We start from the raw sequence: 19,497 nt of genomic DNA on the forward strand, positions 1-19,497 counted from the left end.
AATAGAGAGGGCAAGATCTCGTGCAGCTGTGCATGGTAGCCAATCAGCATCTAACTTCAGCTTGTTCAATTAAGCTTTGATTAAAAAAATAATTAAAAAAACTGGAAGCTGATTGGTATATATGCAGAGTTGCACCAAATTTTGCACTCTCCAGTTTTATTCAACCCCTAAGACCACTTTTACACTGATACATTTTTCCTGTGTTTTTACTCTGCAAGAAAAACGCAGGAGAAATGTTTCCCTTTAAATCCTATGGGACTTTTCACACCACTGCACTGTGGGTGTGGTGCGCTTTGAAAAGTCCTGCATGCTGCATCTTTGGGGTGGTGTTGAAAAACCACATCAAAAAGCAGCTTCCCATTGAAGTGAATGGAAATTGTGGCAAAATCATGGTAAACTCGCAGTAAACACGCACCGCGATTTGTGTTTTTGGTACGTTTTTGAGTCCATTTTTCACAGGTGCAGGAAACCCTAAAACCCACTAGAAAGGCACAGGAAATGCATATGAGGCACAGCAAAATAAAGGCATATTCGTTTTTACCGCGATAGAGCAGTGCGAAAGTATGCTGATTCCCCAAGCTGTGTACCATACAGCTGGCTTTAAATAATAAAAAAATACCGCGCTGTATAAAATTATTGATAATTAAAAATTCAGCGCTAACAACAGTGATAACGAACAATATGTTGTTGTGAACATTAAATTAATACAACAAAAAATAACACATATAGGAAAAAATGTCCTTTAATAAAAATTGTGCAAAGCCTTAAGCCCATAAATATATCTTCATTGTGATGATTGGATACGATGATTGTAAAGACAAATCCTCCACCGCACCGCAGTAATGACACCATATAAAGTGCACGCTCACCCCGAGGCAAGCTTTAAAAGCTTGCGACCTTTTACCTGGTCAGGGCCTTTATCCAAGAGGAAATCGGGAGGGGGCAATATTCCACTAAGCCTCACGGAAGGGGTCAGTCCCAGCACAAATCTCGTCAGGTATACAAATCCAAGGTACCAAGATAGGTGACACTCAAAGGTTCCCCAGGAAAAGGAAAGGAATCTACATATCGACATAGCGTAATCCCGGCCAATGAGCAGCACCTCGTCTTTGCTAAAGAGACCTCGCCATGTCCACCTAGATGGAGATCCTGACCAGCACAGGAACTTCCAGGTGCATACAATGACTAATACAGCTGGCTTTGCCCACAACTATGGATGACATCCGAGTGTGTACACAAGTCCATCGGACAAAAGTCCAAAGTACAAACACGCATGCTCGGAAGCAAGGATGAGCCAGAAGCGGTTGGTCTTGTAAACTAGCGTTCGTAATGGAGAATTAACATTCGTGACGTGGCAAATTATGAAATCTCGAAATGCATTCTCCTCTTTTTAATGGAATAATAATGAAGCTACTGATGGAGTTATTGCAAACGGATTTTCAAAGGCTTATCAAGAATAATAATAATAATATGCTTTTTTTGGGCAAGTTACCACAACACCATTATCCCATAGTTTTTAAGATCAAAGATACAACTATGTTGGTGTCCCTTGTCAATTTTACATTGTATTTTTTAAAATGTAACTGCCTACTCCCAAACTGTCATTTGAAGTAAAACACATAGCCAAGTATTATTCTACACAATTTTTTTATTGTGTATTAAAAAAAGAAAACAAATACAATTAGACATGCTATCTGCCAATAGAACTTAACCAAAAAGTGTATTCTATGCATCCAAAAATATAGAAAATATAACAAATCAAATCATTATTATTCAACCAAAAAATGATATAAAAGCCTCATGCATGTCTCCTGCTTCTTAATATAGGGGTTCAACAAAGCCAAGAGTTGGTGAAAGCAGGAGTCCGTCATCCAGAGATTCCGAAAATCATCGGATTATTCTCCTGGAGCTCGTGCAGCAATAATTATTAAATTATGACATAATTGGTCACAATTACGAAAGCAACCAATTTTTGGTCCAAGAATTTCCCCTCCTTCTGTTTATGGACTGGACTTGGGTCAAAGCAATAACTTCAAGGCCAATAATAAATAACACGTTATCTCCTCCGATTCCGCAACATGTCTGGTTCAGAAACGAACTGAAAAGCACGAAATGAAAAGCGCAAACTGAAAAGCGCGAATCAACACTCACCACACTTCTACTAACATGAAATTAGCAGAAGGAGCCCAAAGAGTGGCACTAAAGAGCTGAAAAATCACGTAGTACGTCACTACGTTTGTGTTTGTTGGCCGACAATTCCTTGCCGTTTGTATGCAAGACAAAATCCAGGCACACGCCTTCGGACAAAAGTCAGAGGTTTTGTCTGCGGAAAATCCGATCGTGTGTATGAGGCTTTAGTCTGCACTGTACTCCTGTCTGTTTCCATTTTGTTTGTCTGTTACCATGGCAGCACTAGCAGGTTTGTCCATAGATACCCATGTGCATCAGCTGGTAGCGGAAATGTCTGCAGCATGTGGTCCCCTCTCCTCTATGTAGGCTGTTTTGGTTTGACCAGCAGACACCCTTGCCTGAGGGTAGTCAGATTGTGCCTGTGTATCTGAAAGGCTTCCATCTTCTATGGCTCTCCCTCTCATTTTCCAAGTGTCATTTTCTAATACAGGTTTGATTTTAATTGGTTTCTATGGGGCAGCACTAAGACTCCTATGACAGATGTGGATAAATGCTATAAGATCTATGGCTGGATGTGCAGACAATTGACAGTGTCCCTCTAGAAGGGCTTCTCTGTGCTCTACTGTTTATTCATATCATTTTTTATCTTTTTCATTCTGAAGCTTGATCGTCTTGTTTCAAGTATTGATTTTCCTCTGCCAAGGTTTAGAACTGCCCATTTCTTCTTCATGTGGAAGATTATGTATCTTAGTATATAATTTATCTGCCATTACGAAAAGCCTGGAAATGGCTGTTACCCTTATTCATTTATTTTTACTTTAATAATAATAACCATCTTAAAATAGATGCTTGGAAATAATAAAGATTACTATCTATCTATCTATCTATCTATCTATCTATCTATCTATCTATCTATCTATCTATCTATCTATCTATCTAGGTTAAATGTTCTCTCTGTTGATTAGTAAGTGTTTGCCAGTTACTGGTTACTAAATACGATTTTGGGTTCTATGAGAAAATGCTACCAACTTGACATACAATTGGCTAGGTTGCCACCACTTTGACAACATGTCTCACTTGCCCTATTCAGAAGAGAATTTTGACATACATAGTCATGTGGACTCCCATTACTTCTATCATACCATGGATGGGACCTGTCTAAGGTAATGACATAGCTCTAAAAAAAAAATGGGCAGAGGCCAAGTAGAAAGAGTGAGTGCTAGTTGTTGAGTTCTAAAGAAGTGCAATGAATTGAGGGTCACATGGGCCAAAAAATGGCCAGATTGGGTGACTTTTGATGGGAATCATTATTTGCCCTACAAAGCCCTCTGAGAAGAATGAGTGCTGCTGTCTGTAAACTGTCTGTAATTGAGCATTGACTAGTCTCACTTCTAGTGTTGGCCTGTCCATAACATAGGAAGCATTCTGGGTTGGGGTGAGTTGCTTGGTTTGTGGCCCTAGAACTTGTGACACCCATCTGCTATGCTCTGTCTATCTATCTATCTATCTATCTATCTATCTATCTATCTATCTATCTATCTATCTATCTATCTATCAAAATACTGCTGCTGTGTGAACTGTATTAGGGGATATTTGCACTTCAGAACAAAAAAAAACAAAACATTTTAAGTGCCGGTTCACACAGGGGCGACTTGTCAGGCAAATTAGCCACCTGACAAGTCACGCTCCGTTCTGTACTATGGAACCGTTCTAATAGGAGCGACTTAGAAAAAGGTTCCTGTACTACTTTGGGATGACTTCAGGGCGACTTGCATTGACTTCTATACAGAAGTCATTTTGCAAGCCGCCGCTGAAGTTGTGTGCAGATCGCCTTGCATAGTCGCGCTGTAAGTCAGGTTGACCCTGTGTGAACCGGCACTCAGGGTAATTTTATGTTTTATGATATTTTTTTAATGTTTTTTTCAATGCACTTTACAAATTAAAGGTCAGAAAGGGGCAAAAATTATTTAAAAGCTAAAAAAAATTACAGTGCACTTACCAAAAATACACTGTACTTTTCATTTAAAACTATGGAACAGTTTTAATAATGTCTCCAAAATACAATTCTGCAAATTACAAAAATACTTAGGCCGCTATAGTTTAAGGCACCATCATGAAAACTGTCAGGTATATGCAAGAAGTGGTTTCTTTTTACTGCTGGTTTTGTGTTCACAATATAAAGTTGTCTTTTCTACAATGAAATACAAATGTAAAAAGTTTATTAGATTTTTTTCTATATGCATTGTTAAATAATGTTTGTGACTGAAACAGTGGGACGTTTACAACTCTAATAAAATTATTTTTGATTTCAGATCCTGCAAAGCTCCCTTGTTGCAATGCATAACATGACAGAAACTGTGAATTATTAACTTCAAAATGTAACATCCCCACTCTCGTGAGAGGTAGGTATTATTTATTGTATTATTACAATGCTGAAAAAGTCTTCTGTGGTTTCCCGCAGTGCTTCTTTTTTTGTCACTTCATTTTGCTAAAATAATACATAATATTGTAAGTATTGTAGTTTATTTTGTCCAGGATGTGCATTATTTTAGTTTTTATTGATAATAGAATATGTAAGGTAAGTGAGGCCTGGGGTCTACATTTGGAAACAAGTTAGGGGCATTCATGACAAATAAGTGAGGCTCCAGGACAGGCTTTCTCAATATTTTCAACACAGAGGAACCCTTATGCCGCGTACACACGACCGTTTTTTCCTTCAGAATAAACTCTGACGGTTTTTCTGACAGAGTCACAACGGAGTTCCGCTAAAACTGACTTGCGTACACACGATCGCACCAAAGTCCGATCATTTAGAACGCGGTGACGTACAACACGTACGACGAGACTAGATAAAGGAAGTTAAATAGCCAGTAACCAATAGCTGCCCTTGCATCGTTTTTGGTCCGTCAGAATAGCATACAGACTAAAGCCCCATACACACTATCAGATTTTCTGCTGATTTTTTCCTTTAGATTTACCAAAACCATATAATATGAGGTCAAACCTTAGGAGTTTCAATTTGTATGCAATCAGGCAGGCCCTTGCACTACATGGTTTTGGTAAATCTGAAGGAAAAAATCAGCAGAAAATCTGATAGTGTGTATGGGACTTAACAGTTTTCCCGATAGGAATTGATTCCATCGGAAAGATTTAAAACGTGTTCTATTTCTAGGTCCGTCAGAATTTTTGAAAGAAAAAGTCCGATGTAGCCCACACACGATCGGAATATCCGATGAAATGATTCCGTCGGACCTTTTCTGACGGAAAGTCCAGTCATGTGTATGCGGCATTAGATTAACTTTTCGGTCTCAGGGAACCCCTGATAAAAATGACTATATCTACAACTCGTGATAAATTAGTGTGATGGTCAATGGGAAGAATGCTGCTTACACTTGTGGTCATTGGGAAGAGTTACCCCCTTACATATGGCTAAAAAGATCAATGGTGTCAGTGGGAACTTATTGAAGAGACAGAAGTTGCTCATTGCTCAAGGATCCCCTAGCAACCTCTGAAGGAACCCTATTTGAGAAACCCTGCTCTAGGAAGTAAATGAAGCCAATGGATCATCCGTAACTAGTAGGTAATGCCCAATCTGTGACAAGTAGGTAAGAATCGCTGTCAAACCAAATCTCCTGTGCTTAACAGTAGTGCGATGGCAGTGGAAGAAGCCTGGAATTCCTATGGCTCCCAGTGCATGCATAGGCCTTGCTGCCCTCCAAGGGTCAGGGGATACCCAATGGAAACACTGTAAAAGAATGAAGAGAGGGCTCACCAACGTTGCGCATTACCCAAGTAATATTTATTCAAATCAAAAGGAAGGAAACATACTCACAAACAAGTGGATTGTAAAAGCATATCAGAGTCCACAATGGACAAAAAGCAACCAGGTCAGCAGGACTGTGTCCAGCATGCCGGAGAACCTTCCAGATGGCTAATGCGTTTTGAGGGGGATCCCATCTTGCTCAGAGCTCTAGGTAGGTAAGACCCAGAGGTTATATCTGATAAGTAGGTGATGAGCGATGTATTGTTAGTAGGTAAGGCCTGGGGGTCACCTGTGACGAGTAGGGGTGATATGTAAGTCCCAGCAGTCATCTGTGGCAGGTAGGTAAGCCTCGATTTGTGAAAGAAGGTGTGATAAGTTGGGTCCAGAGGTCAGAGGACAAATAAAGGGGCCCTGATCGTTATCTGTAACATATAGGTGAGGCTTTGGGGTCAGCTGTGACAAGTAGGTAAGGCCAAATATGCAACAAGATGGTGAGGCCAAGGGGTCATCTGTAAAAGGTAGGTGAGGTCCAATCTGTGACAAGCTGGTGGGGTCCGAGAGTCATCTGTTGTAAGTAACTTAGGCCCAATCTTTGGCAAACAGATGAAGTTCAGGGATCCTCTGTGACCAGTAGATGATGCATGATGTTTTAGAAGTTAGTGAGGCCCAGGGGTCATCTGTAAACAGCAGCTGAGCCTGGGAGTCATCTGTGATAAGTAGGCAAGGCCTAAAAATTATCTCTTACCAGTTGCTGAGGCCTGGAAGTCATCTGTGACCAATAGGTGGGGCCTGGAAGTCATCTGTGACAAGAAGGTGAGATCTGAAAGTCATCTGTGAAAAGTAGATGAGACCTGGAAGTCATCTCTGATAAGTAGGTGATGGATGGAAGTCATCTCTTACAAGTAGGTGAGGCCTGGAAGTTATCTCTGACAAGTAGATGAGGCCTGGGATTTATCTGTGACAAGTTACTGAGGCCCAGGTGTTGTCTGTGAAATATAGCTGAGGCCAGGAAACATTTGACGCCTTAGGTAAAAAAAAAAAAAAAAAAAAAAAGGAAATTGCCACTTTACAGGCTACATAGAAGCAGTCACATCTGTTCATGGTCCAGATGAGCTAACAGTTTAATATCCCTGCCAAATTCATGCAGACACACACATTCAAGGGCCATATTAGTTAGAAGCCAGTTCACATGGTTAAAATGGTTCAAGTTTTTTTTATCTTCTAGCATTCTATGCAAGAAGGCAAGCAACTTTCTGTGTGAAGCAGCCCCCCTAGCCCACCAAATACTTACCTAAGCCCCATCGTAATCCATTGATGTGCATGAAAGTCTCAGCTCTCCAGGGACTCAACCTCCTCAACCTCCTCATTGGCTGAGACAGCAGCGGGTTTAATCACAGCCAGTGAGCCAATGAGAAGATAGAGGGGCATGGTTCTGTGTCTGAATGGACACGCAAAGCAGCAGCTCGGGAACAATCTTGCTCGGGTACCCCCACAGCAGGCGGTTTTCTGTGAGGATACTTGGCAGGAGGGAGGAGCTAGGAGCATCGGCAGGAAGCCTGAGAAGACGAGGATTGGGGCTCCTCTGTGCAAAACCACTGCACAGTGCAGGCAAGTATAACATGTTTGTTATTTTAAAAAAAACACGAAAAACATACAATCTCAATGTAGATGCGTCTGAAGGTACTGATATGCTCTGATAGGGAAACAAAATATTTTTTTGTTACAAATAAGACATGTAATTTTGTATGTCAGTTCCTGCACTGTTAACCAATAAAAATTACTTTAGTTGAGTCTGTTATTATAACCCGAGAGAACGCTTTGATTTTGACAACTTCGCTATACAGTAGTGACTAACAAAGTATATCTAAAGCCAAAACTATTTTTTTTATTTTGGATAGAGTAGGGAAGGTTAAAACTGCTGTCATTTTTTTGCCGTCTATGGGGGAGTTTTACTAAAGGCAAATAGACTGCTTTTTTGGAAGTGCAGTTGCTCCAAAGCTTAGTAAATGAAGGAGAGCTTTGCTGACTGACATCATCCAATCAAGTGCAAGCAAAAATGCTGTTTTTTTTTCTTGTTTTCCTTGAATGCAATTGGATATTCTTTGTGAAATGATGCTTTACCTCATTTACTAAGCTCTGAAGGAAATGCTCTTGCAAAAGTGCGCAGTCTATTTGCCTTTAGTAAATCAACCCTTATATCTCATTAGGGAGATTTCCCTTTACTTCCTGTCCTGTAGACTCAGCAGGAAATGAGAGGATATGTTTCCAATGTAAGGAAAATTCCCTTTTAGACAGTCGCCACAAGAAAAAGATTGTTCCATTGAAAGATTTCCCCTCTATTCCTGCTCTGGTGGAAACTCTTTACTAAAACTGGGGGGTGCAGTTGTGCATGGTAGCCAATCAGCTTCTAACTTCAGATTGTTTAACCACTTGACCACTGGGCACTTAAACCCCCTTCCTAACCAGACCAATTTTCAGCTTTCGTGCTCTCACATATTGAATGACCATTAGTCATGCAACACTGTACCCATATGAGATTTTTGTCCTTTTTTTTTCACACAAATAGAGCTTTCTGTTGCTGGTATTTGATCACCTCTGGGTTTTTTATTTTCTGTGCTATAAATGAAAAAAGACAGAAAATTTGGTAAAAAAATGAATTTTTCTTCATTTCTATTATAAAATTTTGCAAATAAGTAATTTTTCTTCATAAATTTAGCCCAAAATTTATACTGCTACATATCTTTGGTAAAAATAACCCAAATTAGTGGATATTATTTAGTCTGTGTGAATGTTATAGAATCTACAAGCTATGGTACCAATCACTGAAAATTGATCACATCTGATTACACCTGATGTACTCATTTCTTGAGACCCTAACGAGCCAGGAAAGTACAATAACCCACAACATGACCCCTTTTTGGAAAGTAGATATTCCAAGGTATTTCGTAAGAGGCATGGTGAGTTTTTTTAAATTGTTATTTTTTTCCACAATTCTTTGCAAAATGAAGATTTTTTTTATTTTTATTTTTTTTTTTCACACCAAATTGTCATTATAACAGGTTATTTCTCTCACATGGCATGTACATTCCACAAATGACACCCCAAAATATATTCTGCTACTCCTCCTGAGTATGGCGATACCACATGTGTGAGACTTTTACACAGCCTGGCCACATACAGAGGCCCAACATTGAAGTAGAAGATTCAGGTGTTCTAGGAGCATAAATTACACATCTAATTTCTCAACCACCTATTACAATTTTGTAGGCCCTGGAGCACCAGGACAATGGAAACGCCCACAAATTGACCCCATTTTGGAAAGCAAACACCCCAATGTATAATCTATGAGGCATAATCAGTCTTTTGAAGGGTTCATTTTTTTCCAGAAGTTTATGGAAAATGTGGTAAAAAATTAAAATGCATTTTTTTTTACATAAAGTTCTCGCTTTCTAAGATATTTCCAACACATAGCATGTACATAGCAAAAATGACGCCCCTAAATATATTCTGCTACTACTCCTGAGTATGGCTATACCACATGTGTGAGACTTTTACACAGCCTGGCCACATACAGAGGCCCAACATTGAAGTAGCACATTCAGGCGTTCTAGAAGCATAAATTACACATCTAATTTCTCAACCACCTATTACAATTTTGTAGGCCCTGGAGCACCAGGACAATGGAAACGCCCACAAATTGACCCCATTTTGGAAAGCAAACACCCCAATGTATAATCTATGAGGCATAATCAGTCTTTTGAAGGGTTCATTTTTTTCCAGAAGTTTATGGAAAATGTGGAAAAACATGAAAACGCATTTTTTTACACAAAGTTGTACATTTCTAAGATATTTCCAACACATAGCATGTACACCCCAAAATATATTCTGCTACTCCTGAGTATGGCGATACATCATGTGTGAGACTTTTACACAGCCTGGCCACATACATCGGCCCAACATTGAAGTAGCACATTCAGGCGTTCTAGGAGCATAAATTACACATCTAATTTCCTTACAATCTGTCACATTTTTGAAGGCCCTTCATATTTCTAACACATAGCATGAACATACCAAGAATTACTCCCTAAAATACATTCTGCTGAGCAATGGCTAAACAAAAGATTACCTGTGGTTTTAGTAGTGCAGTTGTCCACAGGAGGAGAGCCCTGATCCAGGCAGCAGGCAGGGACGTGGTCAGTGACAGTGAATGGAATTGTCCAGGCAGCAGGCAGGAATATTGTCCATAGTCAGTACATGCAGGGATACTGTCCATATACAGTACAGGGTCAGTGCAAGTAGAGACATTGCCAGCAGTGCCAAAATATTGGTCCTGGTAGTAAGCAGGAACATGGTCCAAGTAGCAGGCCAGGAAAGAATGGGGACAGCGGTAGAGGCTTCTCCCACCCAAATCTTTTTGAAGCCTCCGAGTCTCCAGACCCTAAATCTGGGAATGAGAAAACTAAAAAATGAGTTTTCTTCATACAGAAAAAACATTTCTAGAGCCCCTCACATATGTGAGACCCCTGTGTTCCCACTAGCATAGCAGGGTAAATGATCAGTCCAAGAGGCAGGCAAAAAACATGGTCAAACAGTCCAGGGTCAGTTCCAGAGCAGGCATAGGTAGGTACAATTTAGCATTAGGCAGAAGCTTGGTTATATAACAGGTCAGGGTCAGTTCCGGAGAAGGTAGAGGTATGTTTATGGTTAAGCAGAAGCTTGGTCGTATAACAGGCCAGGGTCAGTTCCGGAGAAGGCAGAGGTAGTTACAGTTTAGCGTTAGGCAGAAGCTTGGTTGTATAACAGGCCTTGGTAGTATAACAGACCAGGGTCGGTTCCAGACAAGGCAGAAGTATGTACAGTTCAGTGCAGTGGCATAAGGGGTGTGGAGGAAAATGACAGGAAATGAGAATTATGTTTACCATACTTCCCTAATAATGTAGAGAAGTATGGTAAGGGGGGAAACATTCACCTATACAGAGGCCTGGTTGGGAAGGACATTTGGGAAAATAATACGTGGTGTCTCTTTTAACTCCTCTTCTGGAGCACACCCGGCATTTCTTCTGGCGTCTGTGGCCTGTTTCAAGGGGGGGGGATTTTGTCAGGAAAGTGGCGTTCCTGGAGTCTGCTCACGGAATCAGTACGAATATTTTCTGGTGGGCTTTCAGGGTACAAAAGGGCGGAGATTACTTGTCCTGGTAGTGCAGATAGGATACGGGGGTCTCAGTAGATTTTTGGTAAATAACATAAGTGTTATACATGGCCAAACTGAAAAAATAAATGGACACTTTTTTATACCAATGACGGGATTTTCTTGTGGGAAGGTAGGGTTCAATCATCTGATCATTGAAGTCCACTCCCCCAATAAACAAATAGTCATAGATACAAGCTGGTTTCTGGACTGGGACGTTTCTTCTGGAGACTTCCACGTAGGTGTCATTATGAATTGTCGTGAGCATGTGGACGTTTCGTTTGTCCCTCCACTTGACAGCCAATAGCTCCTGGTTCCGCAAAAATGCCGTCTCTCCTCGTCGTAGCCTTTCATTGACCAGTTTTTGTGGGAAGCCCTTTCTATTGGCTCTTATGGTACCACATGCTGGGGTGTCCCTCTGGTGAAGATTGCGGAAGAGAGGCAAACTTGTAAAAAATTATCCACATAAAGGTGGTACCCCTTTCCAAGGAGTGGATAATCAAGCTCCCAGACAACTTTGCCGCTGGCTCCAATATACTCTGAACATTCAGGGGGGTGCAGTTGGGAGTCCTTCGCTTCGTATACCCGGAAGGCGTAAATGTACCCCGTGGCTCGGTCACAAAATTTGTACATTTTAACCCCATATTGGGGCTTTTTGCTGGGGATAAACTGTTTGATGCCAAGCCTTGCCTGAGAATTTTACAAGGGACTCATCAACTGAGATATTCTGTTCGGGGGTATATAACTGGGGAAATTTTTCAGAGAAATAATTTAGGAGTGGCCGAATTTTAAATAATTTGTCAAAAGCTGGGTCATTTCAGGGAGGCCACTGGGTGTTGTCATTGTAGTGGAGGAAGCGCAAAATCATAAGGTATCTTGATCTTGGCATAATCGATGAGAAGAGTGGCATGTGGTAGATGGGGTTGGTTGACCAATATGAGTAAATTTCTTTTTTTTTGTGTGTCCCATATTAAAAGTTAGGCCTAAGAAAATGTTGAATTCCTCTATGGTAAGCTCTCTCCACTCAAAGGGACGGGCATAACTAGAGCCAGGGTTGATTACTATGTACTGCTGTGCATAGAGGTTGCACTGGGCCACAATGGACGATAGTAAGTCTTCGGTGAAAATCAAATGAAAAAAATCAAGCACGATAAAATCATCGGTGTTCACCTGGACACCTGGCTGGGCGATAAAAGGGGGGATATTTGCTGCTCCGGAATTAGGAGGAAGCCACAGGGAGTTTTGAAGGGCATAGGGAAGGCTGGCATGGCCCCTATCCCTTTGGGGCTGAGATGACACCCTACTGGTGCCTGGCCTTTGTTGCAGTGGCACTTCTTTTCACAGGCACACCATCCTCTTCTGATTCTGTATCAGACCTGCTGCTTGTCACGGGTTCATAGACCGAATCTGAATCTGACTGAGACTTAGAGAGCTCCCCGCTGCTCTCATCACTCATGCTTAGACGCTGGTAGGCCTCCTCGGCCGTAAAATATTTTTTTGCCATCTTGGTGGCTGGTGAGGCTGATGTGGCGCAGATGAGCACTGATGGGCACAGGTGGCACTGATGGGCACAGGAGGCACTGGTGTGGCACTGGTGTGCACTGTAGTGGCACTGGTGTGGCTGTTTGCACTAGTGTAGCTCTGGTGGCACAGAGGTGGCACAGGTGGGCACAGGTGGCACTGGTGGGCACAGGTGGCATTGATGGGCCCAGGTGGTACTGGTGTGCACTGTAGTGGCATTGGTGTGGCTCTGGTGGCACAGAGGTGGCACAGGTGGTACAGATGTGGCACAGATGACACTGTTGTGGCACTGTTTGGCACTGCTGTGGCACTGTTGGACACTGCTGGGCACTGATATATATAAAAAAACTTACAGATTGGCACTGTATAGCTCTCCTCGGTGTGAGGAGAGGAGAGCGATGAACTCCTGATGACACAGCACTGGACGGAGCGATCACGTGGTAAAGGGCCGCTGTCATTGGCCCTTTACCTTGATCCGTGTTGCGCCGGGTCCCGTGAACCGGGCGACCATGGATGTTCCCATGTGCGCGCCCCGGGGGAGCGGGAGCAGGAGCGGTTTTCCGGGAGGACATCACTGTACGCCCTCCCAGAGTTATCCAACTGCCCTGTAGTCGTCATTCGGTTAAGGGCCGGTTGGTAACTGGTTAAGTAAGCTTTGACCAAAAGAAAACTGGAAGCGATTGGTTACTATGCAGAGCTGCACCACATTTTGCAATCTCCAGCTTTAGTAAACCAACCACTAGATGTTGGATTTGCCCTCACTTTTATTTCCAGTGACATTGGGGATCAGAACAATTAGAGAAAATCTCCCTAACGGGAACACAGACAGCAATAAAAAAAAGCCAGACAGAATCTCTAAATCCCGTAACATTCTATCTACATTTTTGCAAAAAAGATTTGCCTTTAATTATACTTAAATACGGTATTTCTCAACAGCCAACTTAGCAAATCTGTCTCACATTTTAGCTTACACATTTTCAAAATCTCCTGTCAGCTTGTCATTTGCTGTCATTATTCCTATTGCCAAGTTGGGTAATTTTATAACTATCTCTCATTCTGTTTCATATGATGGAAGGAGAAGAGGTGAGAGAGAGAGAGGACAGAGAGAGTGAGAAAAAGGCGTGAAAATGACTTATCCTTCCATTTACTCCTCAAAATATCCCAATGATATATTTGGCCTAGTTTACACTTGCATTCAAATGATGATAAAAAGAAAAAAAAACAGGCAGCTGAGCCACTTTACTTTTGCAACCATGGAATGTGACCCACTCAAGTCAAATGCATGTGGTTGCAGTGCAGTGGTGCAGGCTTTATGAGGTTAAAACTGGTGGTAATGAGGCAACAAATTGCCTTGCAGCCACCTGTCAAAATCCCTTTAAAAAGCAATCCACTGCGGATTGCTTTTAAAGAGGTAGTAAACCATGATAGAAAAAAAAAACAAACCTGTAAGCAATTGCATAATGCGCTAGTATGCATCGCATACTAGCGCAATATGAAATATTTACCTTAGAATGAAGCCCTCCAGCAGTGCACTGTCACTGCTGAGAGGGCTGACATCTTCCCCCAATCTTTCTTCCGGATTTGGGGGCTCCGGAGGTGTGAGTGGCCGGAGCCATCATGATTCCACGTCCTCGGTTACTGCACAAAGCTCTGAAGGTCCGGCACAGTATGCCGAACCTTTAGAGTGCATGTGCCGTGACGTCAGTGACTGCATGCAGGGTGCATATCTCCTAAATGGTGCAAGTTTAGGAGATATTCATTTTACCTACAGCCTTATTATAGGCTTACCTGTAAGTAAAAATCACAAAGCGGGCTTAACTACCACTTTAAAGGGGCCTTTTCTAAAATAAACAAAAAAACACACATTTTATAGTAAAATGTGCATAAACAAAAAAGTGTGCACCATTGTGAAAAAAACATGTTTTATATTGCCCCCCCCCCCCTCTCTTTATGAGATAAAACATAGAGAATGATAGTTTAAAAAAAAAAATATTAAGTTAGATTCAATAATAAACATTTTATTTTAACTTGATCTGGAGTGCATTTAAAGCTACACTCTTTGCAAATATGAAAAAAATCATTATTGCATTATATGTATTTTTTCATTCCAGCTGTGTAGTTATCTGAATTTGACATGATATCAGCCTTTTCCTGTCCATGTGCAGCAGACCTGGAATGTGACAGGAAGAAGCAGCAAAAGAAGCCAATCAGGTCATGTGCTAACAAGAAGCATACTGATAGGAAGAGAAAGCAGAGTGACAGAGAGATTATCACCGTGCTGCTTCTCTTTTTACTGTCCAGTCACAGGCTGAGGTAGGTCTTGGATAACCTGGGCACAGAGAAAGTGGGCTGGATGATTCTGGCGACCAGACTAAGGCTCCTTCTCCCATCCTTTAAAAGGCCAATGTGATATATTGGCAACTGAGACTCTGACACTGGACCATGAAATGGGGGTGGAGCTATGTTTTGGAAGGCACAGAGATTAGCTTTAAGTCAATACATTGAATGCTTGGAATCCTGACAGTTCCTTGCTTTATAGAAACCAGGGGATTTTAAAAAGTGCTAGCAGACAACACAAGGCTCCTTTTTCTTTGACAGTATTGTTACTAAACCTACAACAGTAAACCAGTCTCTATATGCAGTAACGCATGCTTGTTTCACTGTGGAACCTAAGGGGTTAATCCTGTGCATTGTGTAAAAAGGCCGTTTGATCCTGTGTACTCTGATCATCCCCTTCTTCCACAGTCCCCAATCCATTTGCTGATAGCTCAAAGCCTTGGGGGGCATGCTGCACATGCTCAGTTTGGTGTGTTTTGGGAGGGTGCATGTGATCGGCACAGGGCAAATCAGCACTGTGCAGACAGAAGGTCAGGGGTCCTGCAGCCTCATAGGACAGTCAGAGTAAAATGAAAACTCCTCCTACAAGCTTTAACCAGTGCTCGGCCAGACACTGATAGAAGTCATAAGACTGCTGTATACTGCTGATGAGAAAATGTATTTAGCAGTTTATATTTACTAAAATAATTGCATTTCCATGTGCTGTGTACTGTGGAAGCAGGGCCGGTACAAGGGGGGGGGCGAGAGGGACGGGTGCCCTGGGCGGAGTGTGAGAGGGGGCGGATTTCTCCCTCTCCCTCTGCTCACTAACTCTGAGCATAATATGAGAGCCGATCCGACCGATCTGCTCCCTCCCCCTCATTGGCAGGGAGGAGAACGACTTCAGGAGGGATTGAACCAGCAGGGGGAGGGGCGGACAAGCCTCCCATTATCTTGGTAACTGTGAAGAAACAGACTGATTTCTCCCGTCCATAGGACAGGAGAATCAGTCTGTAAATACTGAGACTGTGGCTGCAGCTCTGTAGTGTCTGTGACACTTACACAGCCCAGCGAACGCATCACCTCCCTCTCACTGACGGGAGATCAGGGAGGAATACAGCTCCTCCCACCTCTGGTCCTCCAGTGACTTCCCGCCCCGCCCACACTATCCCCGACGTGCCGATGTATCTGAAGAGAAGGGATGTGTGGGCGGGAGATATGAAAAGCTGCAGAATCCTGTGTGCCAAAGATGCCTGAGCTTCCAGCCTGGGCCTGGGTGAGTCATGTGCACACTGCAGTACACAGTGATCACTGAACTGTCCTTATCCCCATCTGTCTCCCCCCCTCTCATGTTCTTTCAAGACTTTCACTAACTTTCACTTTCAATTAGACAATAGATGGTAGAAATTTCTTTCCAGTAACCACAGATTGCAGGAAAGAAATTTACATGATTCCCCCCATTAGCACAGTCAGTCCTGACAGGGGAATCCCTTCTGATGAGCAATTGTATTCTCCCCACAAACAGTGATTATCACTAGCAGATATTGCAACCACTAGTGATAATCATAAGAGAATCCGGCAGGGCTGGTTGTACCCAATTTGATCGATCAACTTGGTACATTCAGCCTGCCCATTAATGGTTCTAATCTCAGCCAGTTCTCACTGAAACAGCCGAGATTTAACCACTTGCTTACTGGGCACTTAAACCCCCCTCCTATCCAGACCAATTCTCAGCTTTCAGCGCTGATGCACTTTGAATGACAATTGCGCGGTCATACAGCACTGTACCCAAATGAAATTTTTATCATTTTTTCCCCACAAATAGAGCTTTCTTTTGGTGGTATTTGATCACCTCTGTGGTTTTTATTTATTGTTAAAAAAAAATGTAAAGGGACCGAATTAAAAAAAAAAAAAAGTTATTATATTTTGTTATAAAATTTTAAAACAGGTAATTTTTCTCCTTCATTGATGTACACTGATGAGGCGGCACTGATGGGTGGCAATAATGGGCACTAATCAGTTACACTGATAGGCAGCACTGCTAGGTGGGCATTGATAGGTGGCACTTGTGGGCATTGATAGGTGGCACTCATGGGCATAGGTAGGTGGCAATGGCAGGTGGCACAGATGAGGCATAATTGCCTCTTCCTCTTCGGGACCAATGTCCCTTGCAGATGAGCCGGTGATCAGCTTTTTTTTTCTCCTCGCGCTGTCAGCGTGAGGAGAAAAAAAAAAAACGATCACAGAGCTTTTGTTTTGATCATGTGATCAGCTGTCATTGGCTGACAGCTGATCACATTGTAAGGGGCCGGGACTTGGTGATTACAGCGCGCACAGGGCACGTGCACTCCCGGAAATTCAGGTCCGCGCTGTGGCCGTCATTCAGCTATTGCATGGATGTCAAGAGGTTAAACTATCTTAGTCTTCGCTCTTGGGCTGCCCATACATTGATCACTTTTTTCATTCAAGTATTCGGTTGAATGAAAAAAAAAAGAATGTTCCAATTCCCCCATCTACACATTACAGGTGGAAGGGGGAATCCTCCCACTGTGGACAAGTGGTGGAATCCATTGTGGTGGTGAATAGAGCCAGAATTGTGTCAATGTCCCAATATTTATGGACCTGACTGTACATATAATTAAAAGGTGTGAGTGAACTCTGTTTCTATCGCATTAAACCTAATTGAATTTGTATTGTTTTAAGTATATCCTTGCTTTGAAATGACATTGATTCTTTCTTAAAAATGGGGGGGGGGGGGCGCAGTTTGCCATCTCTGCCCTGGGCACCAAATGGCCTTGTCCCAGCACTGTGTGGAAGACCAGATATAGTGAATGCAGGGTGCTGGGTTTAGTAACACTTTAACAACACCTCAAATGCAGATCTCAAATCTAGTGCGTTTGCCTGCATCAGTTCACATGGTACCACGATACCATGCGTTCCAGTTGCAGCACGTTTTTAAAAGTGAGTGCATTCACTACTTTTGGTGTGATTCAGTGCAATTTCAGCCCATTCAAAATAAATGGGCTGAAAATCACAATGCACTCAATCGCACAGGATTGTGAACCACATTCTTGCGTGATTCCAGTGTGAACTTGCCCATGAAGTGATTCCCTACCTTTACAACCTAGAAAATATTAACTAAATATATAAAAATATATTGATATATTTCTGTTTTGATGATTCCTCTGGACTCCCATTTTATGGTATAGTCATGGTAAAATTGTATCAGGTCTTTATCATCATCATTCCTTCTTTGATTCTATATGTACAGTTTTCTTTGACTATAGTGTCATGTATTAGGAGCTGCAAAAATAAATAAATAAATAAATCTTTAGTTTTTTTCTGCCTTGTACATGACTGACAGCTACTGACAGTTAAAATTAGGTTATTAGTATTGCAGACATGGTGGTCGTTTTGTGTGCGTGATCACGCGTGGCAAACAGTGAAATTTGAAATTGGAGAGGAACAGTATGGTAATTAAATATAACAGACACAATGGATACACAATGGATATTTTACAAATATTATTATTATTATTGTACAGGATTTGTATAGGACCAACAGTTTACACAATGCTTTACAATATAAAGGGAGACGGTTACAATAAAAACCAGGACAAGAGGGTTAGGAGGACACTGCTCATGAGAACTTTCAATCTTAAAGTGAGGGTTAAGTGATATGAAAGATATTCATTGTGAGGGATGAGTTGATGGAGAAAGTAAAAGTCCTGTTTTTAGGTAGAGGTGGGACAGGCGTCTATGGGTGGGACAGGTGTCCATAAAGAGATGAGTTATCAGGGATCACCTAAAGGTTGACAGAGTAGGAAACAGATGAACAGATTGTGGTAGGCAGTTTTCAGAGGAAAGGAGAGGCTATAGAGAAGTCCTGAAGGTGAACATGGGAGGGGGTGACTAGAGAGCTAGAGTGCAGGATGTCGGTCGAGTGAAATTTGAGATAAGGTTGGTGATGTAACTCGGGGCAGGGTTATGAATGGCTTTGGATGTTGAAAATGTGAAAGAATTTAAATGGATCATTCACCCAGATCTATTAACTCAGCTATGGATGGGTTATGGTACTGGCTTCTTATATGGCTTATGGACTCTTGTGGGAGAGATTGTATCCCATACATTTATACCCCCCCCCCCATAAACACAGCTATTATGAAGAAATGCAAGGAGGTCTTGTTCAAGCTATTTCATTCTGTAAGATGTAAAATAAAAAGTGCATGTAGAATGTGGTGGAGACAGAACATTTGCAGTGGAGGAAAACAGTTCTGGCTGGAAACTTCAGCAGGTATTGAGATCATCTTGTAGACCATGATTTATAAAGCACTTGGGGCACCTTAAAATATACTTAAAGTGATTGTAAAGCCTTTTTTTAGGTGAAAATAACAAAAAATGTTATACTTACCTGCTCTGTAAAGTGGATTTGCACAGAGCAGCCCTAGTCCTCCTATTAAGTGCCCCACAGCAAGCAGCTTGCTGTGGGGGAACCCAAGCCGAGTCACAGCTCCGTGTGTCCATTCAGACATGGAGCCGCAGCCGGGCCCATCCCCCTTTCTCTTGAGGAGGGGAGTCCC

The 19,497-nt window shown here is 42.0% G+C and overlaps 1 protein-coding gene across 1 annotated transcript in view; it reads left to right on the forward strand.

The window, feature by feature from the left end:
• LRFN1 (leucine rich repeat and fibronectin type III domain containing 1) overlaps nucleotides 1-19,497 on the forward strand; it is a 245,222-nt gene that overhangs the window by 149,812 nt on the left and 75,913 nt on the right. Inside the window, exon 2 of the mRNA XM_073598787.1 lies at nucleotides 4,443-4,532. The gene's annotated coding sequence lies outside the window, so the exon portion shown is untranslated. The remainder of the gene's footprint in view (nucleotides 1-4,442; nucleotides 4,533-19,497) is intronic.

The sequence above is a fragment of the Aquarana catesbeiana genome, linkage group LG09 (genome assembly GCF_042186555.1).
Source record: "Aquarana catesbeiana isolate 2022-GZ linkage group LG09, ASM4218655v1, whole genome shotgun sequence".
Lineage (NCBI taxonomy): Eukaryota > Metazoa > Chordata > Amphibia > Anura > Ranidae > Aquarana > Aquarana catesbeiana.